The following is a 23652-nucleotide window of genomic DNA, read 5'->3' on the forward strand; positions in this document are numbered from 1 at the left end:
TGTGTTATTAAATAGCCTGTTTGTTTCTACAGGGTTTCCATTTATTTATATGTTGAGGTCACTTACATTAGTAAGGCTATGTTTGCAGCAAAGAGATTAAAAAAGGTTTTATACAGTTCAGAGAGACTTCAAAGTATTATACATTTATTTTTAGGCAAAAACGGGGTGCCTGTGAAATGTAAAGAATGTATTAATCACAAATCAAATAATCACATTTTTGGAAAAATGTGTTCAACCTGGTAAATTAGAATTGTAAAAGATTCAGTAATCTCTAAAGTAGAGTCATCATTCAAGATTATAAAGCAACTTATCTCAATGTTTCATCATTTTTCCTAATCCTTCAATAGAGTATTTCAATAACAATCTCTCAGGCATATCACTCATATGGAATGTAGGCGATAATTACAGTCACAGTAATGAAGATGATATAAATCTAGTCTAAGCATTAATTATTTTATTTACCCTAACACTAGGCTTCAGGTTTAGTTGTTGACATATGAAACAATAGATCAAAAGAATTCCAATATTATTGTTAACCAAAATTTTACAATGTATTTATATATAATGTTTTATTAATATTTACATTCTTATACATTATTTTATTTTCCACAAAGTAATCTTTGATCTATTTGACTAAAGGTGCAGTAGGCGCCAGAAACGCGTCAGAGCGGTTCCTGTACCTCATCATCGTTGTATGGATTTTTAAAGATATTTTCAATAAAGCATGAAGATTTTTTATTATTGGATGTGTCTGTCCACCTCTTTGCATTGGATATTTCTGGGCGGTCAACAGCATTGGAATAGTACTCTGGAAAATAAAAAAACAGGTGTTTCCTAAAATGTGAGTTCAATTGAAATTTTCTCTTCTCATTTTATGGAGTAATTTTCTGAATATTCTTTTTAAAATGTGAAGCCCAAAACTGGATCCCATGTTCTAGATGAGATTTATAAATAGGCAACAATACTTTGGGATCACAGGATTTTATCTCTCCTTTTATACATCCTAAAATCTTATTTGCTTTTGCGGCTGCTGCTTGACATTGAGTACTGCTGCTTGACATTGAGTACAGCTGCTCAGCTTACTTTTAATGAGAATACCCAAGTCCTTCTCGTGTTCTGTAGTCCTGAGTATACTCCCATTTAATGTATATGCAGAAATAGGATTACTCTGCCCTAGGTGCATTACTCTACATTTATCTACATTAAATCTTATTTGCCAAGTGTTTGCCTATTCAGTCATCTTATCCAGATTGTTTTACAATATTGCAATGTGGTCAGACTTTAATATCTGGCATAGTTTGATGTCGTCAGCAAAGACTGACACTTTACTCTCAATTAGTGTTGAGCATTCCGATACCGCAAATATCGGGTATCGGCCGATATTCACGGTATCGGAATTCCGATACTGAGTTCCGATACTTTTTGCATATCGAATAACGGAATCGGAAGTTCCCATAATGCTATGAGCCAGTTTGATTTGAGTCAGCCAATGACAATCCTCAGAAGTGTGGGCACATCCTGTTAGGCATGTAGGCGTGTTAACAAATGGCATGGCTGTGATTGGCTGCTGAAATGTTGTCATGATGCACTATAAAAGCTGCCGCCGCCGCCATTTCGGGTTCACTCTACTGTGAATTCAGTTAGGGACAGGCTGCTGTTCAAGACTCTGAGGGACAGTTAGAGATAGCGATTTTCTGAATAATATTATGCTTTACCTAGGCTACATTATCAATCAGTGTAGCTTTCTTTTGCCTTGCAGCACTGTTCACAGCTGTCTGCAAGGTTTGTGTGAGTGCAGCTTACGCTGTGTAGTGTGTCCTGCAGCCACGTCTGGTTGTAGGCCGCTCATCGTGCGTCACTGCCTCATACATATTTTTGTTTTATTGCTGCAAATTTTTCATTAATTCTCCTATTAGTGTGCATCCATCCGTATCCATATACATTGGTTGCAAGCACTATAGGAGTAGACAGCGGAGCTTCTCTGCAGTCTTTTAGTGCTAGTGCCCAGTTATCTGCACTGTTCACGGCTATCTGAGAGGTCTCTGTGTGTGAGTGCAGCTCACGCTGTAGCGTGTCCTGCAGCCACGTCTGGTTGTAGGCCGCTCAGCGTGCGTCACTGCCTCACAAATATTTTTCTTTTATTGCAGCTCATTGTTCATTAATTCTCCTATTAGTGTGCATCCATCCGTATCTATATACATTGGATGGTTGCAAACACTATATAGGAGTAGATAGAGGAGCTTTTTTTCTGGCTTGTGCCCTGCAGCCGCAGCCAGATTAGTATTACCCTATTTTTTGGAGCCTCATCTATTGCATTGTAGGTTACCTTCCTGCATTATAATAGCTCCAAAAAGTTTGTGATACTATCGCTTTCACATCTTTGGTCACATCCTTCTTGTTTTTTTGAAAAAAACAAAACAAAATAAAGTTCAACAAACACTCCACTTGACAGTTGTGTAGGCCACATTAGCTCATATTAAAGTGTAGTCCACACACTCTATAAAATTAGTGTTTCTTATACCTGTTAGCAGCTGTTCAGGAATAAGCACACTAAGCCCCCCCTTTGTACTTTTCTGCCTATCTTTATCAGTCTACCAAGATGAAGAAGGCAGGGAGTAAGGCACGTGGTCGTGGAGTTGCAGCAGGGAGAGGACATTGGGATTCAGCAGGGAGAGGACTCTGGGGGGATTCTGTGCCTGCTGCGGGCACTAGTGAGTCAACATCCCCCAGTTTTACCAGGCAACAGTCCTTTATGCGCAGTTTTGTAGGACCTCACCATACCCCACTGCTGCGGGACGAACAAATTGAAGCCGTTGTCGGATGGATGGCAGCTAACGCTTCGACTTCAATGACTTCCACATCCTCTCAGGGCCAGAGCACTGAAGAGCAACCATATGTCTCTTCACCACCTGCCAAATTGCCCAGGCAGGCAGACAGCCCTGGACAGGAGCCATCTCAGTCTCTACTTCTGTTCTCTGAATCTGTTGGCTTGGAAAGAGGGGGCCAGCCAAGCAGCATTCAAGAATGTGAAGAAGAGGGAGTATGCAGTGATGCGCAACTGCTTTGTCCCTCTGAATCTGAAGAGGCGGGTGGGCCAGTGCCTATGGTCAGCACACCTCAGTACGCATCATATGATGAGACTCAGGTGCCACTTTCTGGTGCGTACGGTGCTGGCGAGACTACCCAGGAGAAGCTGGTGTTTGAAGAGGGGAGTGTAGATGATGAGGTCCTTGACCCATCATGGCATGAGGAACAGGAAGGTGGTGGGAGCAGCTCTGAGGAAGAGATTCCCCGAATGGCCAAAACAGGAGGGAGAGGGAGGGGGCAGATTTGGTTGCCTGTAGCCTCCACTTCGGCACCCGTTAGGAGCATTCCTCTTCCAAAAGCCAAAACGGGCGCTCCCAAGACTTGCAGTGCGTGGTCTTTTTTTGACACAGTTGCAGGTGACATTTGCTTTGTCAAATGCAAGCTGTGTCACCAGAAAGTCAAAAGAGTCAGCAACCTCAATACCACAAATATGTAGAAACATTTGCGGACCAAGCACGTGGTGGAGTTACAAAGACACACTGAAGACGTAGGCCAACCTGCAGCACCACCTACCACCTCTTCAGCTCATGTTGTAGCCTCTTCCTCCAGCTCACACACCTGGTTCGGCTTCCTCACAGGATCGCCATGGAAGAACCTCTGGCACTGTTGTCCAGAGACCCAGTGACATTCCACCCATAGCACCACGTTCTCGTTCATCCTCACACTCCCAGGCCACTCTACAGCCATCGGTAGCACAGGCATGGGAGAAAAGGCGGCCATACTCGGCAAACCATCCCCGAGCACAGGCTCTGAATGCTGGCATTGCCAAACTACTGGCCCTTGAAATGCTCTCATTCAGGCTGGTGGAGACTGACACCTTCCGTAACTTCATGGCATTGGCAGTCCCACAATACACCGTGCCCAGCCACTCTTATTTCAGCAGGCAAGCCGTCCCTGCCCTGCAAAAGCATGTGGAGGGAAAAATTAAACATGCGCTACTAAACGCCATCAGTAGCAACAAGGTCCACATGACCACCGATGTGTGGACCAGTAACCATGGACAGGGATGATACCTTTCCCTCACTGCCCATTGGGTCAATGTTGTGGAGCCGGGTACAGATCTTGAGAGTGGCGCTGTATGTGTTCTGTCAACTCCAAGGATTGCAGGAATCCAGTCTGTACACATTGACTCATACTCCAGTTCCTCAGAATCAGCGCCGCAGAAGCCTGTTACGACCGATATGAGCACAGCCGTGGCCAAACGTCAACAGGCCATACTGAAATTAATTTCTTTGGGGAATCGAAGCCACACAGCTCAGGATCTCTGGAATGCCATCATGCAGGAGAGCGACGTGAGGTTTGTGCCAGCGAATCTCAAGCCAGGCTTGGTAGTGTGTGACAATGGTCAAAATCTGGTGGCAGCTCTGGGCCTAGGCAACCTCACTCACATCCCATGTCTGGCACATGTGGTCAACTTGGTCGTGCAGAGCTTTCTGAGGGACTATCCGGATCTTGATGCACTGCTGCACAAGGTTCGCATAGAGTGCGCTCACTTGCGGCATTCCAGCATGGCAAGATCGCGCATTGCAGCTCTGCAGCGCCGATTATGCCTTCCGGAACATCACATCATATGTGACCTACCCACCAGGTGGAATTCAACGTTACATATGTTGGAGCGGTTGTGTGAGCAGCAGGCAGCAGTAATGGAGTACCAGCTGCATTAGGCACAAACAAGTCGCACTGTGCACCAGTCACACTTTGGCACCACTGAGTGGCCTCTATGAAGGACATCTGCCTCGGTTTGCGTACCTTCGATGATTCCACGCGGATGGCGAGTGCAGATGATGCACTAGTCAGCATGACAGTCTCCCTTATCTGCCTGCTTCAAAAATCACTGCAAGCACCAAGGGAGGAGGTTTTGGCAGAGGTGGAGGATGAGGAGTCACAAAAAGGCCATCTGCTTCTGGACAGTCTGCGCTATGTGGTTCCTCACAAAGACCTAGGCATGGGACACTTTGTGAGGATGATGCGGAGGAGTCAATGGAGGACGAAGACATCTCTCCAGAGGAGGGAGGTGCACAATGCTCTAGTCAGTATGTACAGCGAGGGTGGGGTGATGGAGAGCAGGCAGAGATGATGCCTCAAGCAGGGGACAGCGTTTCTTCGGCAGTTGGGAATCTGCAGCACATGGTTGATTTCTTGCTGCAATGCCGGAGAAACGACCGCCGCATCGCCCACATTCTCAACACGGCTGATTATTGGGTGTACACCCTCCTAGATCTTCGCTACCGGGACAACTCACAAAGCCTCATAACACCATTGAACAGGGAGCGTAAAATGTGGGAGTACCAAGAGACACTGGTGCATTCCATCATGTTCTCCATTCCACCCGAGAACAGTGCTGCTAGTGCTTTACAAAGCAGCTCAGTGCGTCGAGGCAGTGGAGGAAGCACTGTACAAAGAGGGAGCAGAGGCAGCTCCTCAGCACAAGGCAAGACCAGTATGGCCCAAATGTGGCAAAGTTTTGTGTGCCTGCCACAAATGTCTACACCATCACAGACGGCTCCAGTTAGCAGGAGGCAACGTTTCCGTCAGATGGTGACAGACTACATGTCTTGCCCTGTCAGTGTACTCCAAGACGGCTCTTCCCCCTTCAAGTTTTGGGTGTCTAAGCTGGATACATGGCCAGAGCTTAGCCAGTATACATTGGAGGTGCTGGCTTGCCCTGCTGCTAGTGTATTATGGGAACGCGTCTTAAGTGCCGCAGGTGGTGTATTAACAGACCGTCGCACGCGACTATCCTCTGATAGCGTTGACCGGCTTACTTTTCTGAAAATGAACAAGGTCTGGATATCGCCAGAATTTGCCAGTCCTCTTCCAGAATAAATAATTGGTTGGCAATAGCATCCAGGTCTCCTGTTGTGTTCATGTTTCTACCACCTGAACTGTAATCCCTGGGCTCCAACACCACCAGTTGTTGCTCAGAAGTGCGGTGCACAGAGAAAAGCACATGCTCCAGTGTTAGTGGGGTTCAGTAACGCTAGCTTCTCCCCTGCTGTGTGTCCGGCAATGTCTCCTGCTGCTTCCACATTCACACTACTACTGATTTCAAACTTGCTCCAATTAGGCCTCTGGCTCCACTCTGTCTCTAGTATTTCCCCTGGCCTCCAACACTGCCAGTTGCAGCTCAGAAGTGCCGTCTGCACAATCAACACTTGTTCCTGTCTTACTGGGGTTCAGTAACGTCAGCTGATCCCCTGATGTGTGTCTGCAATGTCTCCTGCTCTGTCCACATTCCCACTACTAGTAGAGGGAATGTGGACAGAGCAGGAGACATTGCCGGACACACATCAGGGGATCAGCTGATGTTACTGAACCCCAGTAACACAGGAACAAGTGTTGATTGTGCAGACTGCACTTTTGAGCAGCAACTGGCAGTGTTGGAGGCCAGGGGAAATACTGGAGACAGAGTGGAGCCAGAGGCCTAATTGGAGCATGTTTAAAATCAGTAGTAGTCTACAACAGATGTTAAACTTGATGAAATTAGGCCTCAGCCTACACCCTGATTGACCCTGGGCTCCAACATCACCAGTTGTTGCTCGGAAGTGTTAGTGGGGTTCAGTAACGCCAGCTGCTCCCCTGCTGTGTGTATGGCAAAGTCTCCTGCTGCCTCTACATTCAAGCTACATCACATATAAAACTTGCTGCAATTAGGCCTCAGCCTGCTCCATGATTGATCCTGGGCTCCAACATCGCCAGTTGGTGCTCGGAAGTGCCGTCCGCACAGAAAAAAAACTAGCTCCTGTGTTAGTGGGGTTCAATAACGCCAGCTACTCTCCTGCTGTGTGTACGGCAAAGTCTCCTGCTCCCTCCACATTCAAACTACTTCAGATTTTACACTTGCTCCAAGTAGGCCTCAGCCTGCTCCATGATTGATCCTGGGCTCCAACATCGCCAGTTGTTGCTCAGAAGTGCAGTCTGCACAGAAAAAAACACTAGCTCCTTTGTTAGTGGGGTTCAGTAATGCCAGCTGCTCCCCTGCTGTGTGTATGGCAAAGTCTCCTGATGCCTCTACATTCAAACTACATCACATATAAAACTTGCTGCAATTAGGCCTCAGCCTGCTCCATGATTGATCCTGGGCTCCAACATCGCCAGTTTTTGCTCAGAAGTGCCATCTGCACAGAAAAAAACACTAGCTCCTGTGTTAGTGGGGTTCAGTAATGCCAGCTGCTCCCCTGCTGTGTGTATGGCAAAGTCTCCTGCTGCCACTACATTCAAGCTACATCACATATAAAACTTGCTGCAATTAGGCCTCAGCCTGCTCCATGATTGATCCTGGGCTCCAACATCGCCAGCAGTTGCTCAGAAGTGCGTCTGCACAGAAAAAAACACTAGCTCCTGTGTTAGTGGGGTTCAGTAATGCCAGCTGCTCCCCTGCTGTGTGTACGTCAAAGTCTCCTGCTACCTCCACATTCAAACTACATCACATATAAAACTTGCTGCAATTAGGCCTCAGCCTGCTCCATGATTGACCCTGGGCTCCAACATCGCCAGTTGTTGCTCGGAAGTGCCATCTGCACAGAGAAAAACACATGCTCCAGTGTTAGTGGGGTTCAGTAATGCCAGCTGCTCCCTGCCATGTGTCCGGCAATGTCTACTGCTGCCTCCACATTCACACTACTACTGATTTTTAGCCGTGCTCCAATTAGGCCTCTGGCTCCACTGTCTCTAGTATTTACCCTGTCCTCCAAACCGGCAGTTGCTGCTCAGAAGTGCCATCTGCACAATCAACACTTGTTCCTGTGTTACTGGGGCTCAGTAACGTTAGTTGATCCCCTGATGTGTGTCCCACTACTAGTAGTGGGAATGTCGACAGAGCAGGAGACATTGCCGGACACACATCAGGGGATCAACTGACGTTACTGAGCCCCAGTAACACAGGAACAAGTGTTGATTATGCAGACGGCACTTCTGAGCAGCAACTGCCGGTGTTGGAGGACAGGGTAAAGACAGTGGAGCAAGAGGCCTAATTGGAGGATAGTTAAACTCAGTAGTAGTCTACAACAGATATAAAACTTGATGAAATTAGGCCTCAGCCTACACCCAGATTGACCCTGGGCCCCAACATCGCCAGTTGCTGCTCAGAAGTGTCTTTGGCACGGGTACTCCCTCCTGCCCAGCCTGGTTACAGCACGCCAGCTGTTTCCGGGAAGTGTCAACGTCACTTTGTCACCAATACGTTGTCCTGTAGTGTTGCGTTCGGGTTAGCCGAGTCTATGGTGCCTGCAGTTTAGGTGCTTCCTGTGTGGGCTGCGGGTTCTGGTAATAAAGGCTGGTTCCGCAGTGAAAAATAGGACAAGCACCCCCTGTAAGGACTGTGGGTTTCGGTAACTGCGGCCAGCTCGCAGCCTTGTAACTTTGCTTTTCATGGGTACCTTCTACTACCGATCCGGGTTCCAGCACCGTCAGCTGGTTCTCGGCAGTGCCTTTGGCTTAGGTGCCTCCTTTTCGGTATCCGAGTTCCAGCAACGTCTGCTGGTCCTTGGTAGTCTTTCTAGCACAGGTACCTCCTGCTTAGTAACTGGGTTCCAGCACCGTCAGCTGGTCCTCGGTAGTGCCATTGGCTCTTGTTCCTTCTGCTGCCCTTCCGGGTTCCAGCACCGTCAGCTGGTCCTCGCTAGTTCCATTGGCTCTTGCAGCTTCTGCTACACATCTGGGTTCCAGCACCGTCAGCTGGTTCTCGGCAGTTCCTCAGCCTTCTTGTACTTTCTGCTACATTTCCAAGTTCAAGCTTTTGGAAATGGTTTTTGTTTATTATCACTCTGGATCTCCCTGACGACAACCCTGAAGATGACAACCCTGAAGACCACCCCGAAGAAGACGACGACCAATAAAATGTTGACCCTGAAGACGATGACCCGGAACACCACCCCGAAAAAGATGACCCTGAAGAAGATGACCAAGAGGACAAAGAACATGAAGACAACCACCAAGATACAGAACAACAAGAGACAGAAGACCAAGAAGCAGAAGACCAAGAAGCTGCAGATCAAAAAGCAGAACAACTTTAAGCATAAGACTAAAAATTAGAGCAAAAGATATTATCTAAAGTATAAGCAGAAGAAGACTAAGCAGTGTATGGGGGTGAGTCCGTTTCTCCTCGTGGTGCCCCTGGAAAATGCCTGCTGCTGCAGGCCAAACTGAACGCGGACAAATGCCTGTCACAAATAAGAATATGATGAAGAAGAATAGGAAGAAGATGAAGAAGTAGAATATGAAGAAGAATAATAGTTGAATAAGACGAATATGAATAATGTAAAAAAAAAAGAATAATAGGAAGAAGGTGAAGAAGAAGATGAATAAGGTGAAGAAGAAGTTGATGAAAAAGATGCTGCTGCTGCTGCTGAGGATCATGAAGGAGAAAGTGTGGGAGAAGTAAAAAAGAAGGTGAAGAGCATGGAAGTAGGGAAACATACATATCTGACAAAATATAAAAGAGGTTAACATAGTCAATATCTTTGTAACTCCGAGCGTCTTTAAAAAAAAAAAAAATTTCCTACTATTCCATTTGATTGGGCTTAACTTCTATGCCTTTAATGTCTCCTCCACCTCCCCCAATACATTCTACATTATTCTTAGTTGTTTTTCTTCATGTAGAATAAACCTACAAGGAAAGAAAGGGATTTTTTTAATTCCGCTATTTCTGTCCCATTGACTTAAATGGGACTTCCGGTATCGGAATTGGCGATACCCGATACTTTTTGGGTATCGGCCGATCCAATCCGATCCGATATTTCTCAATATCGGATGGTATCACTCAACACTACTCTCAATCCCATCCACAAGGACATTAATAAAGAGGTTAAAAAGAATTGGTCCTAGCACAGATCTCTGCGGTACCCAACTGCTGACTATATCCCATTTAGAGAACGTACCATTTATGACAACTGCTTGTTTCCTTTCATTTAGCCAATTCTTTACCCATCTGCATATAGTTTCCCACAGTCCTTGCTTCTGTAGCTTCAGTATAAGGCTGTTATGTGTTACAGTATCAAATACCTTTGCAACGTCCAGATAAATCACATCAGCCACATTACCAACTTCCACATTTGCACTTACCTCCTCATAGAAGCCCAACATGTTGGTAAGACACTACCTATCCTTCATGAATCCCTGCTGGTTGTCAGTTATTATATCATTGTCTACAATATATTTCTGCAGACCCTATCATAATGCCCTCAAAAGTTTTGCACACTACTGATGTCATGTCAGACTTACCGGACTGGAGTTTCCTGGATCCACCTTCTTATCTTTCTTAAATATCAGTACCACGTGAGCCATCGTCCAGTCCTGTGGCACCACCCCTGTTACAAGAGAATGTAAGAATACAGTGGTCTGTCAATTATTGAGATCAATTCCTTCAGTATCCGTGGATGAATGCCATTTGTGCCGGGGGATCTGTCAAAGTTTAAATTGCTCAGATGCAGGTGTAGTTCTTCGTGTTTTTAACTAGTTATAGTGATATCAGGTGGTGAACTTTGATTTTTGCCTTGTGGAAAGATCACTGGAACACACAAGACTTTGGTGAACATAGATGAAAAGTAACTATTTAATATTTCTCCTCCATAATTATCCTGTTATAATCGTCTTTTAAGAGGCCAATACCATCAGTTATTTTCTTTTTGGCATTGAGGCATTTATAAAATTTTGGGGGGATTTATTTTAATGTCGCTGACTTTTTGTGTCTCTGTAGATCATTTTGCTAGCTTAATTTCCTTTTTACATTTCTTAGGCTAGTTACACACTAGCATTCTTGGGCGCAGCGCAGGGCCGCCACTAAGCTCTGCCCCTGGCCACACCCCCTCCAGTCAGTTCCTCCTCTGATCGCATGACACTGCATGCGATCACCGTACCCTATATTTAGCGTTGGGTACGCTGACCATGCGCTGATATGATTTTGCTGGCGCTGTGCCCTTTTGGTGCTGCGCTCAGCGCACAAAAATGCAACACAGCGTGCTTTTGTGCACTGGGCACAGCGCCAAAAGGGCTCAGTGCCTGCAAAATCATACCAGCACACGGTCAGTGCATGGTCAGCGTACCCAACACTAAATATAGGGTATGGTGATCGCATGCAGTGTCATGCGATCAGAGGAGGAACTGACCGGAGGGGGCGCGGCCAGGGGCGGAGCTTAGCGTCGGCCCTGCGCCCAAGAACGCTAGTGTGAAACTAGCCTTACTTAGATCTTTATACTCCTGAAATGCTATTTCTGTATTCTCGGCCTTAAGATTGTGAATGACCTTTGTTTTTGTCTTATTAAACTTTGTACTGTCTTATTTATGCATAATGGTTTCTTTTTATTCCTTATAGTAATATAGTAAACTTTAGTACCTTTGTATTGTCTGGTGACATCAAGCCAAGGGCTTAGTAATGGAGAGGAGTCTATATTACACCTGTCCATTACTAATCCTATTGTTGCATGGTAAATAAACACACAGCAGGTATAAAGTTTATGTGGTATCTCCTGAAGGGGTCATATAGATTCTGAAATGCGTAGAATAAACGACCATTAATTTCTACACTAAGTCTGGATTTAAAATTGGCCAGCAGCGCAGATATAATCCACAAATTTTCCTTTATAACAGACATACAAAGGTTACACCAACCCCACAAATATTACCTCACTTGACACCGCTGCAGTGCAAGTGGGAAGAGATGGGCAAAGCGCCCAAATTTGCACATGTAATAGATGTGCCTTTTCTGGGCGACTTTCGGCTGCTATTTTTAAGGCTGGGGGGCCAATGTCCATGACCCCCTACTAGCCTGAGTATACCAGCCCCCAGATGTCTGCTTTAGCAAGACTGGTTGTCAAAAGTGGGCGGGACCCATTCTGTTTTTCAAAATTATTTATTTAAGTAATGAAAAAAACGGCATGGGAACTCTATTCTTGATAACCAGCCTTGCTAACAGTACAGCTGAGGGTTGAACCCTTCAGCTGTGAGTTTTGTTTGGCTGGTTATACAAAATACAGGGGAACCCATGCTGTTTTTTTATTTAATAATTTATTTAGAGCGCAGGCACTGGCTGATGAATAATCCCATCAGTTGCTCCTGTTCTCGCTGTTATTAGCAGCAGCAGGCATTGGCTGATGGGAGTAGTAGTACGATCAGCCAATACCAATGACTAGAGGTCAACTTTTTAACCCCGATCACAGCAGCAGGCTTATGCTGTCATTTGACAGGGTGGGAACCGTGGCTCTTTTACCGGCAGTAATGATTTTACTGCCGGTCAGAAGCAGTGTTTGCTGCACCGTCATGCACATGACTGTGTGAGGAGCAGTTGGTGCTTGGGGGGCCAAACCCAAACAGTAAGACGGACATCCTGGTGAGGTCCGTGTTTGGCATTCAAGATCAAACAGTAGGAGTTCACTAGGGATGCCAAACTTTACTGTTTGGGTTCTCCCATCTCTACTTTCAAGTGATTGTGATGGTGGGTTTGGAGCCACTTCGCTACAGTCCGGGCTTACCCTGGAAGGGCGTGACTGAGTGACAATTTGGTTCTTGATAGAGCCTCTCGTCATGAGGATAGGCTTGGCCACAGGTAGTCTCCAGGTGTCACTCCTTGACAGTAAATGGACCTGCAGCAGCTGACTCACGGGTCAAAGCAGGAAAGTGAAGCACAGAGTGGCAAAGACAGAAGCGTAGTCAAATGATCCATGGTTGGGGAAGGCAGCACAGGTTCACAAAACTAAATCAAGGTTAGACAGAATGGGTAAAAGAGCTGGGTCAGAAACTGGAGAGACAATCCAAAAACACTAAACAGAACTCTGGAGATGGACAGGAACAGGGACCTAAGTCCAGGCAGGGAACAGGAGCAGCCTAATATCTAACTTGCTGGCAGAGTACAGGCCAGGGAAAACAAATTGTGCAGGACACAGCAGGGTTAAATTCCTGGAAGATCTGGTCATGCCTCCCTGTAACCAGGTGGAGACAGCAGGAATATGCAGCAGAGTTGGAACAGCTATATATACTCCTGATATGAGAAGGAGCAGAGCAGGGAACAGATTGAGTAGCATGTGCAAGTTAATGCCATGATAATGATTTATAAATAGGTACTAATACATTGGGATAACAGGATTTTATCTATTTTATACAACCTAAAATCTTGCTTGCTTCTGCAACGTCTGCTTGACATTAAGTACTGCTACTTAGCTTACTTGTAACCAGAATACCCAATATCTTCCTTTATTCTCTTGTCCCTAATATATTCTCACTTAATATATATGTAACAATGTGATTACTCCAGCAAAGGTGCATTGCTCTACATTTATCAACACTGAGCTTCATCTGCCATGTATTTGCTCATGGAGATGTCTTGTCTATACTGTTTTGTAATATTATGTAAGGGAGGGACTGGACTATAGTCATGACCTGTATTACTGTAGCAGCTGTGTCCAGTCCTTCCCCTACATGAAACAGTACTCTTCTCCTCGGCATACCTGCATATCCAGATTCAGCTTCACCCGGGCACTTCCCAGGCCAAAACGGTCCCTCTTCTAGGCGACGCCCATCAATGGAGACACAAGTCAACTTTAACGCTTTCTTTACTTAGGATTTCACACGTTACATCCACAGTTGGTACATTCTAACATTTGCTTGCTTCCTCATCTTTCCCTTGCTTGCTGTCACTTCTGTGCAGTACACACCCGAACTGGATGGTCTCAGACTACTTCCCAGTTCCTTCCTGACCTGACCTCGCTATAATGACATTTCCTTCAGCCTGTTTCACCCCTGACACAAATTCATCAGTCATTATGCTTGGTGGCCCCTGGTGAAGCATCCGGCTCATCTGTACCAATCTTGTTGAAGCTTCAGCTCCCTTCATCTCCTTAGTCTAGCCAACTTCTGCCCTAAATGCATTGGCCCAGGCGATCAGACGCCACATCTTCCTTTTCCTGTTCTGGCCCACTGCTATGACCCACAGTGGCCATGGGTAGCGTGCGCTATAACGAAGTTACATGGCTGCCAAGCTGTCCGGGCCTATAGCCCATATTGATACTTGGGTGCTCTGGCCCCGTCTGACTAAACTACTCTTCAGCACTAACCTTAACTCCTACAATTAACTCTCTATGAACATCCTATCAGGCCCCATTAGTATACCCCCATCTAGTGGCCCACAACATAATTACATCTACCCGGTCTATGGGGAAACTAAGTACTAAGAGTGCCCTCCTCTAATGTCCCAAGAAAGGATGCACTAACTTTCCCTAATTACACATGTACAAAACGCATACAATATCTGAAATACTATAATACTGGAATACAAGGCAATATATTGCAGTTTTCTATAAACTGGTAACACATTCATGTGGCAATACCATAAACAATGAGCGGTAATACATAGTTATACATGTAGTGGCACCGCAGGCAATTATCGTAAAACACATTTGTTAACATTAAGAACCAGAAGACAATCAGAGGGAAGGGAAGCATGAAAGACATTATATCTCACCCCCTTACAATTAAACAGTCTAGCTAGTTTTTGTTATCCTACTAATTTTTCTGTCATTAGCAAAGCCTGACACTCTACTTTCAATCCCATCCCTTAAGGTCATTAATTAAAAGACTAAAAATAATTGGGCCTAACGCTAATCCTTGTGGTGCCTACTGCTGACTTAATGCCATTTGGAGAATTTACCACTTACAATGTCCCATTGTTTCTCATCCCTTAACCAGTTATTTATCCATGTGCATATAGTGTCTTTTAGCAAATTCTTTGTAAGGTTCAGTATAAGCCAGGGTGGATACTGATGGCTTAGGGCCACCCCGGATGTATGCGTGGGCCCTTCTCCTTTCATGGTGACAATGCTACAAATTATATGTACACTGTTTGTATGTTTCTGTGTATATATAACATAATTTCCTCTCATATATTCCACCATCTCGTGTTATATAGCATCTTCTCTAGTTATATAAAGTGCCATCACTTATTACATAGTTACAATATGTACAGCGCCAACTCTTATTACATAGCATCTTCTCTAAGGCTGGTTTCACATTAGCGCTTTTTCAGCGCACGCACGGCCGGGGGTAGCTCCGCCCCCGAGCCGGCTCTCTGCCCGGCGTGCCCGCCCCTTGCTTGTAGCGCCACCTACTAGCGGACAGCGGCGCCTGCGATCGGCGCACCCTATCTTTAGCATAGGGTGCGCAGATCGTGCGCAGGCCGTGCGCTAGTTGCACTTTGACCTGCGCTGCGCACTTTTGACGGTGCGCCGTGTGCGCCAAAATTCGAAAAGTTTGATTTTGGCGCGCACGGCGCACCGTCAAAAGTGCGCAGCGCAGGTCAAAGCGCAACTAGCGCACGGCCTGCGCACGATCTGCGCACCCTATGCTAAAGATAGGGTGCGCCGATCGCAGGCGCCGCTGTCCGCTAGTAGGCGGCGCTACAAGCAAGGGGCGGGCACGCCGGGCAGAGAGCCGGCTCGGGGGCGGAGCTACCCCCGGCCGTGCGTGCGCTGAAAAAGCGCTAATGTGAAACCAGCCTAATATTGTTTAGCATCATCCCAATATTACAAAGCATCACTTCTTCTTATGTATTGCAAAGTCCCTTACATAACGTATTCTATTTTTGCTATTCATACAGTCTTCTCTTTATTTCACAGAATCTTCTCTTATGTAAACATACTGATCCCTACAGTTATCAGCTGCATCAGGATCAAGAAGTGTATATGACTAAAGAAGTTATTTATAAAAAAATATTGCTTTATTATAACCAACGTTAACAAACAAATATATATAAAATTAGGGTACCTCAAACCCAATATAACACCAGAAGGTCAGCTACAGCAATTCAAAGATATACAGGAATCAATGTAATCAATTTATAATTTATGTATACCTAACATACTATACAGTGCAATTGATTTGGTATTAAAGTGACATAGTGCATTAAATAGTAGCCTTATTTTAATATTCTTACTGGCAATAAATTCAGCACCATTATGGCTTCAAAAATGTACACAAATAAATATGCCACCAATTAAATGCAGTTAGTTAGGCATATCTATTTTACAATGACATAGTGCATTCATATTCAGACATAGTGCTATATATGTATGCCCATGTTAGCAGCAAACAATCAGCACGGTGGGTATATAGCTCAATAAGCAAGCATATAAATGACCAATGCCTTAAATTCCCACAGACAAAACCATGCAAATAGTCGTCCACCCCTAATTGTCAAAAAGCACCAAAGTCCCTTGCCCCATACATATTACCTGTATCCCGACTGCTGGATGACTGTAACGCCAAAAGGCACGCTGACACATCAGACCCCGACGCACGTTTCACCGTTGCTTCTTCCATGTGTAATGTGCTTACAGAATCTTCTCTTGTTAGATGACTGTTGAATGACTGCTGATGGAATATGTGAAAGCTCCTTTTCTTATGTAGGAAGCTAATGGACTGGTCTTCTAGTCAGATGCTGCTTCATCAGCAGTCATTTTATTTTTAATCTAACAAAAGAGGACTCTATGTAATAAACTGAGGCTGCTATAAGCATCAAAATTATTAAGAGAATACAGTACAATGTGTAAGGTACAGTGCCCTACATACGAGATGTTGCTATGTAATAATAGGAGATGGTATACATAACAATTGAGGACAATATGTAATAATGGAAGGTGCCATTCATAACTAGAGAAGATGCTACGTAAAAAGACATAGTACTGTACATAACATGAGAGATTGTTCTATGTAGTGTTGGTCTGCTGTCCGATTTTTTTTTCTTGCACAGAATGAAGACCCATTGAATATGTCCTATTCGGATCCTTAAAATTAGATCAGAACAAGACATGTCCTGAGTTTCCCAGATCTTATTAATGGATCTTTGATTTTCACAGACATATGAATGGATCTATGAAACACTATGAGTATGTGTGCCGTCTGAAAAATTAAAATCTGTCAGCTCACGGACACATTAAACAGATATGTGAATAAAGCATAATGGAGGTTGTTTAACAAAGAAAAGTATTTCTGCAAGTTATTCAGTACAGATAAATATTTACATTGTAGATAGGCAGCAAGATGATGTCTGCTGCCATCAAGTCTGAGTCAGAGTGATGTGTCACGGAGGTACCGGGCCTCAGTGATATAACACCTAGAAAAGGCTCCAGCACTAGTGATGAGTGAGCATACTCAGTAATGCTCGGCAGTTCTTGACACTAGTAAAAAAATAAAAATACAGGCCACATATTTTACAGTGTGTTATCTCCGTCACATCCCTCATCTATATGTTGGCTAAAAATTGTGGCATTTCAGGCCTCCATTCAACTGTTTTTGCTGTGTGTTACCTTAGTTCGTGAGACTACTTTCCTGTAAAAAAATAAAAATACAGGCCACAAATTTTACAGTCTGGTATCTCCATCACACGCCTCATCTATCTGTGGGCTACAAATTGTGGCATTTTAGGCCTCCATTCAACTGTATTTGCTATGTGTTACCTTAGTTCTTGAGACTATTTTCCTATAAAAAATTAAATATACAGGCCACATATTTTACATTGTGGTGTCTCAGTCACACGCCTCATCTATCTGTGGGCTAAATAATGTGGCATTTCAGGCCTATATTGAACTGTTTTTCCTGTGTGCTACCCTAGTTAGTGACACTATTTTGCTGTAGAAAAAAAGTACAGGCCACATATTTTACTGTGTGGTATCTCTGTCACACAACTTAGCTATCTGTGTGCTAACAATTGTGGCATTTCAGGCCTACATTGAACTGTTTTTGCTGTGTGCTAATTGATTTAGTGACACTATTTTGCTGTAAAAAAAATACAGGCCACATATTTTACAGTGTGGTATCTCCGTCACATGCCTCATCTATCTGTGGGCTACAAATTGTAGCATTTGAAGCCTCCATTCAATGGTTTTTCCTGTGTCTTAGCCTAGTTATTGACAACAGTTTTCAGAAAATAAATTGTTACCTACAGGCCAGATATTTTAAACTGTGGTTTTCACACACACGGATCACATATACGTTCACTCCACATTCAGCCATTTGTATTAAATGTGGAAAATATTGTAGTCCATTTAAAATGGGCAAGGTGCGTGGCAAGGGATGGGGTAGTGGACATGATGGTGATTGAGCATTCAGAGGCCAAGGCCGAGGCCGTGGGCAAGCTGAAATTGAGCACAACAAACATCCATATCTTCTCGCTCGACCTTCCTGTCCAAAGTACTAGGGGACTGAAGCAGCACACCACTATTTAACAAAGAGCAGTGTCAAAAGTTTGTTGGTTGGATAGCAGATAATGCTTCTAGTCACTTTGCCACCACCACTTCCACCCTGTATTCCACACAGTCAAGTCTGAGTAGTCGTGAGTCTGGACCACATATTCCTCACCCTGATCCTCCTTACTGCCACCATGCCGAGTGCCCAGAGACAACTGATCCTACACTTGGACACTCCGAAGAGCTGTTCACTTTTCCATTTACAGATTTCGGTCTCTCGCCCGGTTCACTTGAAGCGGGGCAAGATGAGATGGCATGTAGCGATGCCCAAATATATGAGCAGCCAGGGTCACACTAAGGTGATGGTGGGAACGTGTCACAAGAGGTGGACGATGATGAGACACAATTGCCAGAAAGTCAGGAGGAGGATCAGAGTGCAGAAGTGGAAGATGAGGTGGTGGATGATATACTAACTGACCCAACGTGGCAGGAGGACATGCAGAGCAAGGACAGCAGCACACAGTGGGAGGGAGGTGAAGCACCCCAACAGGCAGGAAGAAGTTTGGTGGCTGCAGACAGAAGGCGGGCAACCGTTCCTCATAACACCAACACAATGGAAGTTGGCAGTACAACTATTAGGTCTCCCCGAGTCTGGTTGTTTTTTAAAGACTCTGCCGTTAACCCCAAACAGGCCATTTTCACCACCTGCCATTCCCGCATCAGCAGGGGTAGCAAAACTACCAGCCTGTCCACCACCAGCATGATCAGGCACATGGCAGCAAAGCACCCGACTTTGTGGGCCGAACCCCAGGCTCCAGGAACAGTGTCTGCAGGTGACACCACTGCTTCTACCACTGTTGTGCATGCAAGCTAATCCCCTGTCCACGGTGCATGCGAAGATGCCTCCTTCCATGCACCTGTCATTGCCCACACTCAACTATTACCATCATAAAGCACGTCCATGTCCTTGTCCCAACGCAGCCTTAAGTTGTCCATACTCCAGTCATTGACACACAAGCGGAAATACACAGCCAATGACCCACAGGCCACATTATATTACTAAATGCACACATTTCTCGTCTGCTTGCGCTCAAAATGTTGCCTTTTAGGCTCATGGAATAATAATCTTTATTAAATAATAACCTTTATTTTTATATAGCGCTAACATATTCCGCAGCGCTTTACAGTTTGCACACATCATCATCACTGTCCCCGATGGGGCTCACAATCTAAATTCCCTATATTAGTATGTCTTTAGAGTGTGGGAGGAAACCGGAGTACCGGAGGAAACCCACACAAACACGGGGAGAACATACAAACTCCTTGCAGATGTTGTCCTTGGTGGAAGCTTTCCGCAACCTGATGGCAGCCATCCCAAGGTACTTGGTCCCCAGCCGCCACTATTTCTCCCAGTGTGCTGTCCCGGCATTACACAAGCACGTGTCCCACAACATTACCTGTGCCCTCAGAATGCTGTTACTGGGAAAGTCCACCTAACCATGGGCACTTGGATAAGTGCTTGTTGGCAGGGATGGTGCATCTCACTGATGGCACACTGGGATAACAAAGTGGAAGATGATGGGACCCAGTCGGACTTTGGGATGGAGCATGTCCTCTCGACGCCAAGGATTGCGGGCCCTAAGTCAGTCAGGGTTGCCGCCACAGTCTACAGCTCCTGCACCGCCTCCTCCTCTTCAGCCTCCATATCCAATATTAACACATCAGTCACAAGCTGAAAGCACTGCAGCACTACCTCAGCCAAATGGCAACAGGCTGTGCTGAACCTAATATTCTTAGGTGACAAACCGCACAATGCTGAAGAGCTGTGGACAGCTCTGAAATAGCAGGCATATCTGTGGCTGACACCACTGAACCTAAAGCCAGGCATGGTTGTGGTGCCCCTGAGGCTCAGTCGCCACAGAGATACTGCACCTCCTCCTGAGGTGTGGTATCCCACCATCCAGGTAAGGTGGAGACTCCTGACCACGCTCCAACACTTGCACCCCACACCACAAAGTAGTGTAGCAAAGCACCTTCGGTGGCTCCCTGCTTGGAGTATAGCAAAGCACCCATTAGTGGCTCCCATCTTGCAACACAAAACGTGCTGGGAGGTGGGTGGAGTTAGATTACATTACAAGGAGCGGGAAAAGTTTAGAACAGTGAGTCAGTTGGTTAGAGAGTTGGAGAGAAGATCCCTGGAGAGAGGGATAGATGGATGGAAGTGCTGCAGCAGATCCCACTGACCTGGAACTGCTGGCATGGGAAAGGAAGAAAGAGAGCAACATAGACTGAAAGCCTGATTTTCCATAGAAAGAAAGACTAGTACGGAACGTGAGGAGTAAGAGGGAATGGAGGACGTGGGTTAGAAGAGAACCCTTCCTAGAAGTTCCAAGCGCAAGGCTGGGGCCCGGTCCCCGAGGTTGTATGGATACTAATGGTCCTGCAGCAGGCACCAGAGGAATAGAAGTAGTGACCACTTTATTCCCACACAAGACTTGGGGGCACAACAGCAACTGGATAGTGAGCCGGGAATTAGTAACAAGAAGTACTTCTTTTAAAGGTGCTATAAGAGGAGGCGTTCAGAAAGGCACATGTTGGCGGAGTGTTGGAAAGGAGTATTCCATCTGGCTTGGAGGTTCACTGAGTCCCTGACCCGGAGGACACGGCGCAGAGGCAGGCGCCTGTTTGTACAGCAGACTGTGAGTAAAGCTTTGGAACTACATGTCCTGGTGTCCTCCACTTATTCCTGTGCCAACCTGCCCAGCACTGCTACATCCCTTGCGCCTGACACTACACCATCTACGTGTCACTTCACCTACTCTGCCCTGGGACTGTATCCCTGCCTGTGGAGGGCTATAACATCACTGCTACACCACATCATCTGTCCCAGAGGATCTGTCTTCAGCGTCGGCATACATCTTCATTGCCGAACACCACAGGTGGTGTCACGACTTACACATTGACACTGAACATTTACAATGGTCGCCCAGGGCCACGGGCTGGGTTCCAGCTACCGTGACATCTCCCATTGAGGACCATCGGGCCGGTACCGAGTACCCCACTGCCCTGGGTGTGAGGGAGTCCCATGGTCATGTGTGAAAATGGCAGGAACCTGGTGGCAGCTCTGAGGCGAGGTGTGCTCAGACACGTACCATGCCTGGCCCATGTGCTTAACCTTATTGTTCTACAGTTTCTCAAAAGCTATCTGGAGCTTCCCGGAGCTTGTGAAAGTAAGCCGCCTGTGTGCACATTTTAGAAAGTTAGCTACAGCTACCGTTGCCCTTGCAGTGTTTCAGCAGCATTTTCAGCTTCCAGCTCACCGACTGGTGTCTGTTGTCCCAACGCGTTGGAACTCTTTACTGCAGATGTTGGAAAGGATTTGTGAGCAGAAGAGGGCAGTTGTTGACTACCAGGATCAACAAGGCCATCAATATTTAGTTCAGGCTCCACACATAAGACCTCAGAAGTGGTCATGGATGTCAGACATATATACCATCCTACAAAACTTTGAGGAGTCTACCAAGATGGTGAGCAGCGATGACGCCATAATTAGCATCACCATCCCGCATTTCTGTATTCTGAAAAGCTCTCCGTTCACAATCAAAGAGGATGCATTGCAGGTGGAGCAGGAAGAGATGGAGCAAGAAACCATACAGAGTGATTGCACACAGCCCAGCCTCATGTGATCCCAATGTGGATTGGTTGACAATGAGGAAGAGGAGGAGAAGAAAGAACAGAAGCTACTTTCATGTGCTATATGGTACTACAAGCGCAACTGTCATACCGTCTGTTCAACGTGGATGGCCTGTGGACAGGGAGGAGGTGGAGATCATGGTCAGTTGTACTCTTGGTGAGGACATGTGATACTTGCCTGTTAGCAGTCGGGCATGTATGGCTGACTTTATGTTGCACTGCCTTTCCCGTGACCCTCGTATTCTCCAAATTTTGGGTGACAGTCATTACTGGTTGGTGACACTTCTAGACCCATGCTACAAGGAGATCTTTCAATCTCTTCCTCCAGATGCAGACAGGTGTACTAAAATGATGCAGTGCCAGAAGGCCCTTGTTGTGCAATTGTAAAAAAAATTCACATCTGAAAACGCTGGTGGCAGAAGTCACAGTTTGTTGTACTACCAAGGAGTACAGGCGAGAGAGACACAACTCCAATCCAGCAGAGGCAGGGAAACATTGTCAAAGTTCTGCGAGAGTTTTCTCCGACCCTCCCATCGCGCAAGCCTTGAGGCGCGGGGTACTCTCACAGGGAGTCCAAAGTTTTGGAAGATACTGAGGAAGTACCATGCTGACTGTACAACATCCTCTGTGCCTTTTAATTATTGGGTATCCAAGCTGGACACGTGGCATGAATTGGCTCTCTATGCCTTGGAGGTCATGACCTGTCCTGCCGCTAGCGTTTTGTCAGGGCGGGATTTTAGTGCCGCTGGTGGAATTATATCTGATAAGCACATCCGCCTGTGAACTGAAAATGCTTACAGACTGACTCATAAAAATGAACAAGGGCTGGATTGGGCCATACTTCTCTACACCACCGAATGATAACAGTGAAACATAACCTCAAATCCAGTGTCATTTCTTGGGTGGTATATTCCCATGCACCTCTTCACACCCACACATGGTTATACGCTTCCTGATTTTGCCTATTTGCTGTTATCCTCCTCCTTCTCCTCATCTTCATCAGCCACCACCACTAGATCACCATGGTGACCGTGGTCCGTGATGCAACAGCCACGTTATTGTCTTAAAGGGTGTTTTTGATGCCCGTAAAAAAAATTTTTTTTTATACATTATGTTGATTTGTACCCTCCACGGCGAAATGTTTGTCAGCCCATACATAAGTTTATGGGCATTACAACCATAGGAGACCCGCTCCTTTAAATTGGTAAAAGATTTTTAGTAGGCCATCCTCCAAGTCTCTTCTGACACCACCACTAGATCACCAGGATGAACAAGTTCAGTGATGCAACAGTCAGGTTTTTTTTAATGGTGTTTATGATGACCGTAAAAAAAAAAAGTTTACACAATATGTTGATGTGCACCCCTAGGGGGGAAATGTTTGTCTGCCCATACACTTATTGTATGGGCATTACAACCATAATCCTTTGAATTGGGAAAGATTTTTAGTAGGCGCTCCTCCACATCTCTTCCAAGGGGTATTGGGGTGCATCCAAATTTGGAGCAGGCCTTGAGTTCACTTCATGGGCAAACATTATGGGAGTAGCAACTTTGGTTTCATGTGACTAGACCGAGAAGAAGCCCTAAAAAGGTTGAAACGTGTTGTGTGTGTCATGATCCAGGTTGGATGATGACAGTTAAAACCGCTTGTAACCTTTTTTTTCTTTAAGCTGTGTGCTTAGGTGTGGTTTTTGCCCCCGGTGGC

General features: G+C 45.7%; 1 long non-coding RNA gene across 1 annotated transcript in view; it reads right to left on the reverse strand.

Annotated features, from left to right (window-relative positions):
- Nucleotides 1–531: 531 nt before the first annotated feature.
- The window catches only part of LOC141047594 (uncharacterized), a 44226-nt gene continuing 21105 nt past the window's right edge, over nt 532–23652 (reverse strand). The window contains exons 2-3 of the long non-coding RNA XR_012219840.1: nt 10309–10394; nt 532–808 (exon numbers count right to left, since the gene is read on the reverse strand). This is a non-coding gene — a long non-coding RNA (uncharacterized lncRNA). The remainder of the gene's footprint in view (nt 809–10308; nt 10395–23652) is intronic.

The sequence above is a fragment of the Dendrobates tinctorius genome, unplaced genomic scaffold (assembly GCF_039654945.1).
Source record: "Dendrobates tinctorius isolate UK_male_01 unplaced genomic scaffold, ASM3965494v1 ptg000128l, whole genome shotgun sequence".
Classification (NCBI taxonomy): Eukaryota; Metazoa; Chordata; class Amphibia; order Anura; family Dendrobatidae; genus Dendrobates; species Dendrobates tinctorius.